This window comes from Nomia melanderi, chromosome 5, assembly GCF_051020985.1.
Source record: "Nomia melanderi isolate GNS246 chromosome 5, iyNomMela1, whole genome shotgun sequence".
NCBI classification, from domain to species: domain Eukaryota; kingdom Metazoa; phylum Arthropoda; class Insecta; order Hymenoptera; family Halictidae; genus Nomia; species Nomia melanderi.
Window position 1 is genome coordinate 4,036,185 of NC_135003.1, and position 12,957 is coordinate 4,049,141.

The 12,957-nt window shown below is 30.4% G+C and overlaps 1 protein-coding gene across 1 annotated transcript in view; it reads right to left on the reverse strand.

The window, feature by feature from the left end:
- The window catches only part of LOC116431026 (scavenger receptor class B member 1), a 62,742-nt gene extending 58,968 nt beyond the window's left edge, over positions 1-3,774 (reverse strand). The window contains exon 1 of the mRNA XM_076367796.1: positions 3,400-3,774. The gene's annotated coding sequence lies outside the window, so the exon portion shown is untranslated. The remainder of the gene's footprint in view (positions 1-3,399) is intronic.
- Positions 3,775-12,957: the final 9,183 nt, after the last annotated feature.

Below are 12,957 nucleotides of genomic sequence, written 5' to 3' on the forward strand. Positions count from 1 at the left end.
TTTAATTGTTTAATACATTGCCGAGATAATTAATTCATAAATCGATTTAAAAGGCTACCTTACTCAAGTTTGAGTGACACGACAGTGAAAATGTTAATCCTTTCTCCTATAATATCGTGTCAGACTCGAAAAATTTTCAATCGAATTCGACGAATCTAAACGTCATTTATTTTTTACTGGTAAAACCTAATAACGCTAGAACTACTGAATGGGTCAAAATAAATTCTTAAATAAATTTTTAAATAAATAGTACTAATGAAGAAAAGCCATTACGTAGTAAATGTAACGCGGTTAATTCAATCGATCATATCATTACATCTTGCTTGACATACCAACGTGATAAAAGATTATTCAACATTCAGGTTATTAAGAAATTAATTTACCAAACGCAAACTGAATTGCAACTCAATGGATGACTCAGTAAATACACACTTCGGGTTTTTACACAGCTTATTTCAAAAAGTCAATGTTAATGCCCAGTTAAATTCTAGTGTGAATATTCCCGTTTGTTCGAATTGCAATGGAATGTTGCCTCTTTCTCTTAAACTAAGATATATTCCCGTTGCACGGAACCTGGCATTCTGGTTTGAGTAGTCAGATTCGAAGGCGAACGCCTTGCCCACACGGATTCTAAGTTCTGGCATACAATACGCTAAGGCACTGACGTACACTAATCGGGTCGCGCGACAAAGAGCACGAAGAGCCGTTTCTGCACGAAGCATTAGCGTATTCTCAATTTCTTTATTTCGTACGCTTCAGAAAACCACTGACATTGTTCTGTGTAATTCTGTACGTCACCAGTTGTACGTAAAAATAGAGAATAACATTTGTAATTCATGGTAAAGCAAAGGACTCGTAGCCTCCCTATAAACATGGTGATCCTAACATTTTACGAAATGTGATGTCAACAGCCTAAACGAGGAATTTCTTGGATCCGTAAAGGATGAAATAGGTGGACCCCTACTGAGCGACGCTCACGCCCTCATGATGTCACGAGTGCCAGGTTCCGTGCAACGAGTACTCCAGCCGAACAGGTTATCTGGTCATCTTTTGTTACGCGTGTTGCATTAATGTCGGATCATAAAAAGAAAAATAGTGTGTATGCAGATGCTGTGCGTGACACGCGTAGCTATCATCCATCGGTTCGACCAAACGGGATCTACCAGAAGAAAATGTATTCCAAGCATTTAACGGCGTCGATACGACACGAAGATAAAATTTTCCGCAGTCTTTCCTGTTCCTTGACATTCCGGGAACACGGGTAATCTTTCCCACTAGGATCACGGAAAACGGTGATTTTCGTCGTGATTCACCGTAATTATACGCTTAATTATCTGATAAATAGGATAAGTCGGGGAGAGATGGTCCATTTTTTAAAAAGAACTGTTACATTGTAAATATTATTAATAACTAATAAAAAATAAAAAATATTTATGAAAATGAATATAACTATGTAAGAAGAATAGTTTAACAGGTTTCTATGCAAGATTCAGTATAGCGAAATGAGGAAATTGAAATTATCTGCAAGGAAATTGAAAATATTCGATAATTTTAATGAGATCGGGTCATCTCACCCCGAATTATCTTAATGAAGAGGAATTAGTACGTAACACATGCAACATTGTTAATTAAATCGATCGCATCATTACATCTTGTTTGATCTACTAACATGATAGAAGATTGATCAAAATTCAACGAACTATCAAGGATGTCACCGACTCTGAAACTTTTTGCGAAGACGTTGTCAAATTTCTCAAACATACAAAAATATTTGATTTAATTGAAGACGTTTCTCTATGTAAATTGTATCAAGTAGTTGTTTATAACCCTGACGAGTTAATGTAACTTGAAAAATTAAATAAGACAAAGAAGACCTTCGCCAGTGCTGTAATCTATCTTCGAATGGTTCACTATATCTACCAGGTCAAGTTCGAAGTAACTATCAATAAATGACGTCGCTGGAAACAACACGAATTCGACTTCTTTTCTTAATTAACAGTGACGCTTAATAAACGAGCAATATTAATTATCAACTGTGAAAAAGAAATGCGAGCTGTTTGCGATTTTTCGGTCTCTTCGTATATTTATTATAGGATTTAAAAGAAACTATATATTTCTTAAATAATTTCAAATATTTAGCATTTTTAAGATATAATTATGAAATAAAGAAACTGTAACCTAACATTTTGACGGGTACGGTAGTTCTACTTTTAACCCCCTGTCGTATGATTTCCTTCGCAACTGATAAAACTTGATAAAATTTTTTTATCATTGATAATTTAGTAGCAAAAGTAAGAAATTTGATGCTTACACAAACACAGTTTTCTTTGTAGGAATTTTCGATGAAGTTTCTTAAACAATTACTTTAATACTAGCCGTATTGACATTTTGTATAGAATAGAATTCCGCATAACGTGATTAAAAAATTCCATGTTCGACATTTTTTCATCGCGTTATTGGTGGTTCTACTGTATATCTATTTCTACAGTAACCAGTCAAATAACTGGCTATAAAATAAAGGTAAAGCAGTTAACACTAGAACTATCAAGCATTTATTATGATTGATACGTACTCCTTATAAAAATTGTAACAATAGATTATTTTTAGTTTCTTCAGACATTCATTGTAGTATTCAAGTGAAACTATTTATTTTCAAAATCATGTCGAATATTCAGTATTTTGAAGATATTAATAATTGCGAAACAAAAAAGACCAAAACCAGTTATTTTTAGTGTTACAGTAGTTATAATATTAAAGGATACATTTTTCTTACTAAAAACAGAAATAAAACGAAAGACAGAAATTGAAAAACTGGTCATTCGAACAATATAGGAATCGATATAAACTGAAAAGACTAAAAGAAAACACAGAACTTTAAATCAAATTTTAAAATTGGTCATTTGACCGGTTCGCGGTACGGTTATTATTAATATTTCTTATAGTTGCTGTTTTTGATTGCTGGAAGGAAATTCAGGCGGAATTCTGACAAGAATCCAAAAAATTTGATTTTCTCCTAACTATTCCGTTGAAACCTTCGTTCATCAATTCACCTCATCTGATTCTTAACCTAGACCTACCAGAGGGTCAAAAAGACCCATCTTGAATTTCTGCTTTTAAAATTTTTGAAAAGTAAGTTATACAAGAGAACACGTATTGGGAGACCTGATTACTTGGTAGTTTTAGTGTTAAAAATAGTTTCGTTGATTTAGTCTAACTAGTTACACGATGAAAAAAAAACGAAAAATAAAAATGTTCAATTTCCTTGTCTAATCGCGAGGATATATTCAAAAACTTTGTAAGATGAAACCCGAGCGTCAATCCTCGTTCATAATGAGAACCTAGGTATGAGTATTTTCATCTTAAGAGAAAATTCTTGGGAGAAATTTCATTAATACTTACAGAGAATTAGGCAGCCGTTGCGCTGGTTCACCAAAACTGAAACACTGGAAAATGGCGAAAACAGTCTAACAACACTTTTTTACACTTCTATCGTTTTTCAGCGATCGGATAATAGTTAATTTCACGAGAAACAAGTCCTGTTTACGGTTTGCGAGCGCTTGATGCCGGCTATCGTCAGGCCGAGATACAAAAATTGGAAAGTCCTTGTTCGACGGTCGCGCGGTACTAAATATCGTTCGCTGGTTACGCACTCTCTCCCCTTTTATCTCGTTATTAGTGAGCCCGAGTCTTGTCTTCGCTCTGCTTTATACCGTCTCCTGACCACTAACCCCCATACTCAAGCCGGCGGAGAGACAACGTCCAACCACCGGGTGCCGATAGTGCATGACGCGATGCGAAACGGCGGCAACTAAGCGGGACCATCTCTGGTTTTCCATTTTTCACTGAACGGGAGACACAACTAATCGGATGCGTACTCGGACAAATTGGCATGGTGTCCTGAGGAATATACGTCGAACCAGGGATCGTGCTTTTCATACCCGAAATGAGAAAGGGTTATGGGATAATTACTGTTCTTTTTTCAATGAAATAGTTTTGGTTAGAAATAATAACTATAATCGTAGTTTCTTTTACATATGGAATTACAAGAAGTCATGAGATAATTATCATTTTTTTTCAATGAAACGTTTTTGATTAGAAATAATATTTAGAATCGTGAATTTTATATCTGGAATGAGATAGAGTTATCGGATAAATATTGCTTTTTTTAATGAAACGTTTTTGATTAGAAATAATAATTATAATCATAATTTTTATATATTAAAAAAAAAAATGACGGGATAATTATTATTTTCTTCAACGAAAATATTTTTGCTTACAAATGATAATTGTATACGATGAAATGAATGAAATATTTTTCATTGTTGATAACTATTATTGATTAGAGAAATTTAGTTTGGTTGTCCATATGTAAACTGCAGATTTATATTCAGTTATAAAAAATATGGAAGTGCAAGGTTGCATAGAATACACATCACACGAAAAATTGTATGAAGAATCTAAAGCGTAGTACTTTTTATAATGTTTGTTAGGGAAAACCATTGTTTATTGCAATTCTATTTTTCTAATTGTATTTTTAAAAATTTGCATGTGCATAAACATCCGTAGTTTGTTCATAAGAGTTACTGGCAAGGAAAGTTTATTTCGGTTACTCGTAAGAGTTATCGATTTCAGAAATATTGAAAAAAATGAGAAAAATATTCGATTACTTATAATTGTCATGTATTATTTGTATCAAGAACGTATAATTTTTTAATTTTATAATCTTTTGAAAAATTATTTTTACATTTCATAATTAATATCTTCTATTTCAATAATAGACGAGATTCATTATTATTTTTATTCATTATTTATTTTTTTCATAAAAATTGTTGCATTAACTGTTATTATGTTGTGTTAAAGTAATCGAATATGTATGCAGATTTCTAAAGATATACATAACGATCTTCAGACATTTATTCGTCGAAATGTCAGTTCATCCGAATACACCTAGTGGAATCGCAGCTTAAACATCGTGTGAGAGTGCAAACGGTAATAAGAGTGCTGAGATTGCGATGAATTGAAGCTTTATAGAAAATAGATAAGAGAAGTTTCATAGTTTTTATAGAATTTTTGTATAGAATTTTTAATTTCTATATTTTTTCTATATATTTTTACTAACTTTGTAAAATCATAAAAAATATATTATAAAATATAATTTAATCAAGTTGTATAATATAACAAAGAAAATCTGTTTTCTTGCACATTATTATCAAATTTTAATTTAATTTGTTTTATGTTGTTTTGTATATTTGTAGAATATTTATTTTATTTTGTTCTCAAAATGTCTTTCCAGGAACACGATAGTTTATACATAAGATCAACAAATTTGTACTGAAACATGAATGTATTTATGTAAGTTTTTCTGAAATGTAATTAGTCTGATACAAAGAAGCATCATAAATTTTCTTGTTATTATTGCTTGATTTATTACGATGCAGCTTAGAATGACTTCCGGGGTACCATTAGTTAATTTATTCTTAGTCAAGTTGACACATAGTATTTACGTACTTCATTTCTTTGTAAGGAAAAGTAAAACTCAAGATATTTTACACAAATCATTCATCAATTTTATTAAAGTGAAAATAATGAAAATAATTATTAAAATAATTTTTATTTGTAACTGTAAATTTGTGATTGTAAAGTGTGTTTAACCTTTAATGTTTATTGTATAAATACTATTTTTTGTAAAGCAATGATTTAGTCATTAAGTACATTAGTTAAAGGAGATTCTAGAATTTTTGTGCATTCATTAGACATTCCTTATGTAACGCTTAGTTCCAGACGTTCATTATTAACGATTATTTTTTATTACTCGATTTTATTAAATTATACCTATTTTTATTGCTTATTTTTAATAAAAAATGTTATGAAGCCACTGGAGAAAGTTATTTTCATTCTGTGGTTAGTTCGCTTAAATTTGAAATATTCACTTTTGTACACTGTCTTCTAACGCGTATCAAACTTTTACTATTTCGTTTTTATGAAAAACAGTAAGGAATTGTTTTCTGACATTTTAGTCAATCATCTGTTCAAACAGGTATATTAAATTTTAAAGATTTTCTTTTAAAAATACTACGCGGAAATTTATAAATTCACATCACAATTTAAAATACGATATATAACAAAAAGATGATTATAAATATGTTTTATGAGGCAATAAACTTGTTTGTGGTCTAATCGTTTCATTATACTGTCCAACACGATTTTTGTTTTGTAATAGCCACTAGGTGATCTTTATAGAGATTCTAGCTTTAAATACTAACCCGAAAACCAAATTGCAGGGTCACCCTCAGTTTTCGAAAAATATGTTTTTTTTTAAACAGTCGAATTTTCCAAAGAAACGAGTGTTATGTGAAAACTAAAAAGGATAAGCAGTTCAAATTAGGCCGGCCGGAAAAAGCTTTTAATAATCGTTCTGCTTTAAATAATTTGGTATTTAATATGTGAATAAACATATACATTGGCATCGTTAATCTGATTGTAAACAGTGGCAGTAAATCATTTCCTAAGTTTTTTTATGATCTACTCTTTTTATTAAGCTAGTGATTTTCCTCGTATGCTTATCTTCTTATTTTATTGACTTACTGAATATTGTACATATTGCAAACAGTTATAATGATTAAATTACAGATTTTGTTGTGTGCTGCGGAAGCTAATCAAATTTTGCAATATTCAAATCTTTTAGAGTTTTCGTCCCAATCACCCAATTAACCCTTTACTGTATAATAACGTGTGAGACTCGTGTTGAAGATTTTAAATAAAATTTAACAAGGATAAATATTACTCAGTTCTTACTTTTTTTAAATTATAACTCTCTTTAAGTTAAATCGTTTAATTAAGGTTCTACTGTAGTTTCATCCTGTATATTTTTAACTTTTAATTTGGTTTACCTCTATATTTTTCAAGTATGCAATTCTTTATTTTCCTTCACGAAAGATCGAAGAACGATGTTACTCACCGCAGAAGTCAGGGGTTGTTTTGTATTGTAAAACAACCTGACCTATCGTACAGGCTGGAAACTGGATGACATTCCACGCTTCAAAAACAGGTTCTTACCACAGCAAACGAATTTTAATCTGCCGGGTATAATCTTTGGGAATTACTCGGAAAAAAGGATCGTACACACTATTTACGTCAATTCCGGATATGTTATCCTGAATCTGATTATTCTGATTCTGTTTTTACGTGTTTTGATGTGATGAACACAAGCGATATGTTTTTATCGAAAACTTATTAAAACCCGAATATGTTAAAAAAAAATTTATATTCCACATTAAACAGGTTTAGTAGACATAGATCACAAGGAATTTTGATTTTACCATTGCTGACGCACAGACAAAGGAAAAGTATAAGATCTTGAAGAAAAAATATAAAATGTAATTAATTATCTAGATACATACAATTTACGTTCTGATTAGTGACGCAGAATCTAACGCAGGTAAATTGGCCAAGAAAAAGGTCGTCGATTACGTCGGTAATATCGAAGCCTTAATACGCTTACGATTGACGCTACGAACGTACCTTGACCAAGGCGTAAAAAGAAAACATTAAATGCTTTGTCACTGCTAATTCACTTGTAATAGAAAATAGAAATGACATATTACTCTTGTAAAAAATTAATTTTCTATCCATGTATCATCATAGTACATGTATTATTTTCTTCTGTATGCTTATTACAGATAGAAACCTTTAAGTAATTTCAAGCATCAAAAATCATATTCCCTTATAAGTTACACACAAAATTACACAGTTATAATGAATTCTCGTTTTTGAAGACTAAATATTTTTGGAAATATTTTGTTGGGTAGTATAAAAATATCTATAATTTATTAAAACACGAGCCTTTAAATATCTCGAAACTAAATATATATGACTTAGTCCACTTTATAAATTAATGGCACATTTATAGTGAACATCAGATAATTGCAACACAAATCGGGATTCAAATGTTGCAATCCTGAAGAGGTAGAAACAATTCGATTTCAGTAAACGAAGATGTCAAACATGTCGAGCAGCTATGGTGGACATAGAAAAATTCAACAAGAGTACAGAAAATTGCTTTATGATTTATTTATTAACTATAATCAATACAGCTACTTTATTCTTAATAATTTATTAGGGAAAGACAATGTTGATGTTTATTCTATGTTCACGAATACTCCAAAGGTTAATGAGTGACAATAGAAAAGTAATATTTAATTAACATTTAAAGTAAATAAATGATACTTACATTTCTTAAATTCATTTCTTTAAAGGTTCGCGATGAGCTTGAGACCTTTAACGCATTTGCACCATTCAGCAGGATAATCTGTACACAATAACTGTTTATTATCAAGAGCAGAATATTCCGCACATGTATCACTCGGTTATATCGATCGGAGCAGATTAATTTTGATCAAAAACTTGAAGAACTTTCAGTTTCGCATCTCTGATTTATAAAGCTTCACATATAGAACGAAGATGCAAATAGATTAATACTGAAACAACCAGACAGGTCAAAATGACCCACTCTTAATTTCTTCTTCTCGCAATAATTGAAAAGATAACATAATTCTCTGAGAGATTACCAAAGAAACTGGTTTAGCAATATGCGAATACAATTGTATATTAATAGACATCTTAATAGACACACTCTTACAGTTTCTATAGAAGAATTTCAAACGGTCAGTTTGACTCTTCGGTAGTTTTAGTGTTAACTCGAGAATCAAACTTGTTGGGTTTCTAATAAATTATACTTTTATCGAACACAAAACGCAATATTTAATTACTGAGATTACTGAAATTGTTTTTAAGGATCGGATGAGGTGCATTGATGAACGGAAGTTTAAACGAAACGGTTAGGTAAATAATCTTTTTTAAAGTTCCTGTTAGAGCTTTGCCTGAATTTTCTTCCAACAATCAGAAAGGAGAACTATAGGGAATATTAACAATACCCGCACCGTGAACTGGTCAAATGCCCAGATTTAAAATTTGATTGAAAATTCTGCGTACTCTTTCGTCTATTTAACTTTATATCAATTCCTGTGTTGTCTGATTAATTTTTCAATTTGTTGCCTTCCCTTTTGTTTCTATTTCTAGTAAGAAATATGTATCGTTTAACACTAGAACTACGGTACTAATCAAAATAACTGTTTAGGTTTTTTTTGTTCCGTTTTGTTTAGGTTTTGTTTTATTCCATAATTTTATTAATATCATCAAAACATTAAATATTCGAAATGATTTTTAAAATAAATAGTTATTTTTTTTAAATATAAATTATATATTACTTTTCTATTATCAATCGTGAACCTTAGGAGAAAACGCAAATATAGAATAAGCATCAACGTTTTTCTTCTTTTTCTACTGTATTAGTAACGATAAAGTAGTTGTATGGATCATAAGAAATAAATCATGGGGCAAGGGATTAATGTTAACCGAACTGATTTTAAAATTGTATTGAAAATTCTGTGTCTTCTTTCATTCATTTAACTTTATGTTAATTCCTATATTTCTCAATTAATTTTTCAATCTTTGCCTTCCCTTTTGTTTCTATTTCTACTAGAAAAAATCGGTCATCGGATTTATTTACCTTTATTTTGTAGCATTAAGTTAGTATTAAGCAACAACACATTAGAATTGCAAGACATGTAAAATATGAAAAGATGTAAAACAAAATACAAGGTATTAAATACGTCTATAATATGTATATCGATAATATCGATTCATACACTTTTTTGACAAAACTTTCTTATTTTCGACTTTTGATGAAACTTTCATCATTGTGTTTACGTTTTTCTGATTAAAACGACATCAAAGATGATAGAATTATGATCATAATTATTTATATAATAGAAGATGAAAATCTCTTATCGAGAAAGCAAGTGCGAGCAGAAAAGAAGGGGATGTTGAAATCGTCGATTTTAATAATGGTTAGACAATGCTGCGCAATTCGATCGCAAACCGTCGTCGAGCTTCATTGTGTATCGAGATGTGCTGCGGATGTATAGAAGAGATGACGACACGACATTTTTTTACATAATTTACATAATTTCATGTATCATATAGTATATTGATTTATATTAATCGAGAAATTTTTAAATTGTTTTTTTAATTCCCTTTGTCATTTACCACTTTTTTATATTCTTTTTTGAGGCAATACAAATCCAAATTTACTAAATGCAAATTTTTAACGGGGAAGCTAAAATTATTGAAAATAAATATGACGAAACGCACGGTTAAAAGTGATAATTCGTTATATCCTGAAACTAAATATTCTCAAACAATCATTTCGAGAAGGAACTTTCCCATCGAACCAATAAATCTGATGCAAATTTCGTATTACTTCAAAAGATGAATAATTAATAATCGGAATGACTGAACAGGCACCAACATATTTGGACTACATACCTGATAACGGCCGTTCCTTTTATTCTGGTTACGTTATTGAGTTTTTCATAACAGGCAGCGAAAAAACACCATGCAGGATAAACGCGGCATAGAAAAACATTCAAGAGTACATACATTAATAAAGCTGGTAACATGTTTTTTGAAATGGTCAGGATGATTAGTGTATTCCGCATTCATGGTTTTTTGCCCGGTGGATCGTTGTCGCGCAGTGCAACGGAAAAATAATTTTTCAAAAGTATGTGTGTGTCTAGTGAACAACATAAATAGGATAAATCAGTATAGGTACAGAAGAAACTTATACATACTTAATGTCAGTTGTCTGAGTCGCGCTTGGATTGTGTTTATTTAATTATGTGTGCATGCAATTAATGATGAAACATCACTTTAATATCATAATCATAGCTGAGCAGTTCCAACGTGTTGGTAAGACATGAACTGAAATGGACTGTTGGATGTAATTTGTTTAACACTAAGCGTACCGGGAACTGGTCAAGTGATCGGATTTAAAATTCTGCGTGTTCTTTCGTTAATTTAACTTTATATCAATTCTTAAATTGTCCGATTAATCAGTTTTTCGATTTTTGTCTTTCCTTTTGTTTCTGTTTCCGCTAAAAAAAGCTGTTTCATTTAACTTATTTACCTTTATTTTGTAGCCTGTTATTTAACTAGTTACTAGTTAGTGTTAAACACGAAAGAACACTTGACACTTTCGCGACGAGCGACAGCCAGGTAAATCGTCTAGCTGGATACGGCATATAATTTCTAAAGTATCTGTAACAAAGTACGGCAAGATTCTGTTATTTACAGAATAACAGAACACGTTGAATATAAGAAATATTACATTTGAGTATGATACTTATAGTCATTTGTTGTTCAAAGTCTAAAAAAATTAAACATTACAAATGCGTATAGAAAAATTTCTTTTTTTAATAAAATGTATTCAGCTAAAATATTTGAAATGGCATAGAACTACGTTGCCCGCAGTCTACTAAAGTAATTGAAAGAACGTAGGACTATGTTTCTCCTCACGAAAGTGAAAATTATATTAAGTAGGGGAACTGGGGTAAGTTATTGCAGTGAGATTTTCTGAATACTTATTGTACGCAGTTCAATCAGGATAACGTATTACTCGTCGAACGCAATTAATTGGTTAAGTTCTTTATTGATACTCGATGCCGATGAAAAATTTGCAATCTTGCCGTTGAACGATTTTGCGATATTTACATTAAAAATCGAGGAGTTCTGGATTAACCACTATTTTTTCATTGAATTCTGGTTTTTCCTTGTTCATCATACGCCAAAAAATTAAGGAAACACAATGTCGTAATATCGTATGTTGTTGTTCAGCACTTGGTTATTTTGAAGAGAATGTAAATTATGATGTAGATATAGCTAACAATTAATTAAAATCAATAAAAACGGATTTATACGTATATAGGCTAAGTTTTAGTTTAACGTTTTAACACTAACCGTACCGGCACTTTTCTTATTGTAACCAATCAAATAATTGCCTACAAAATAAAGGTAAACAAGTTAGATGATAAATTGTTTTTAATGGAAATAGAAACATAAGGAAAGACAAAAATTAAAAACACGATTAATTGGACAATATAGGAATTGATATAAACTTAAATGAACGACAGAAAACGCAGGAATTAAAATCCGGTCATTTGACCGATTCTCGCTATGATTAGTATTAATGTCCACTAATTTACAAGTAAAACGTGCTGTTATCAGTGAAGTGAATATAAAATCAGTTACAAACTTATGTACATTTGTCAGATTTCGAGTATTTAAAGAAAATAATTCTTCGTAAGGTTCAGTTTTAGGTTTACTTATACTTTCTTGTAAACAAATTCAGGGGACGTCATCATTCTTTCAGAGTCTACTTAATTTTAATTCAAAAGTGGTAAATGATAAATTCTTATTTTTGAAATTTTTTGGTGAAAAACTTTTTCAAAAAAAAAGTTAGCCCAATTTAAGTTCTTAAATTACAGTCTGTTTATTATTTTGTCCTATATTGTTTTGCATATTTCAAAATAAAGAAATAATGAAATTATCTTTTCCTTGAAATTGAAATTATTACAAATAGATTGATATTTTCGGTATTTTTAAGTCAGTTTACCATACTAAACTCACTTAACTTACTTAGATTTCTGTGTAAATATCTCTCTTTTCGCGACAAGAAACAATATCAACATTTTTTATGATTACAAACAGTACAATTGTCTGAAAAAGAATTTTGAGAAAAATACAAAAAAGTCACTATAATTTTGTTCACAGATTCTAACATACATATATATAGTCAGTAGCGAAAATATTTAAACAGCATAGTATGAAATAAATTATCATTAAAAATATTGTATACGGTATATTGCTGTCTATTGAAACATGGATATATTTATGAAATACAAACTTTTTAATATTTAGCAATACACAAACGAGATATGGAACGGTTATTGTGTCTAAGCATGTATAACGTTCCATATACCAGTAATGGTATGCATTCATTACAATTTGATGTATAACATTTGATTATATAATCAATGAAAAGCAAATTTAGGATTCTTA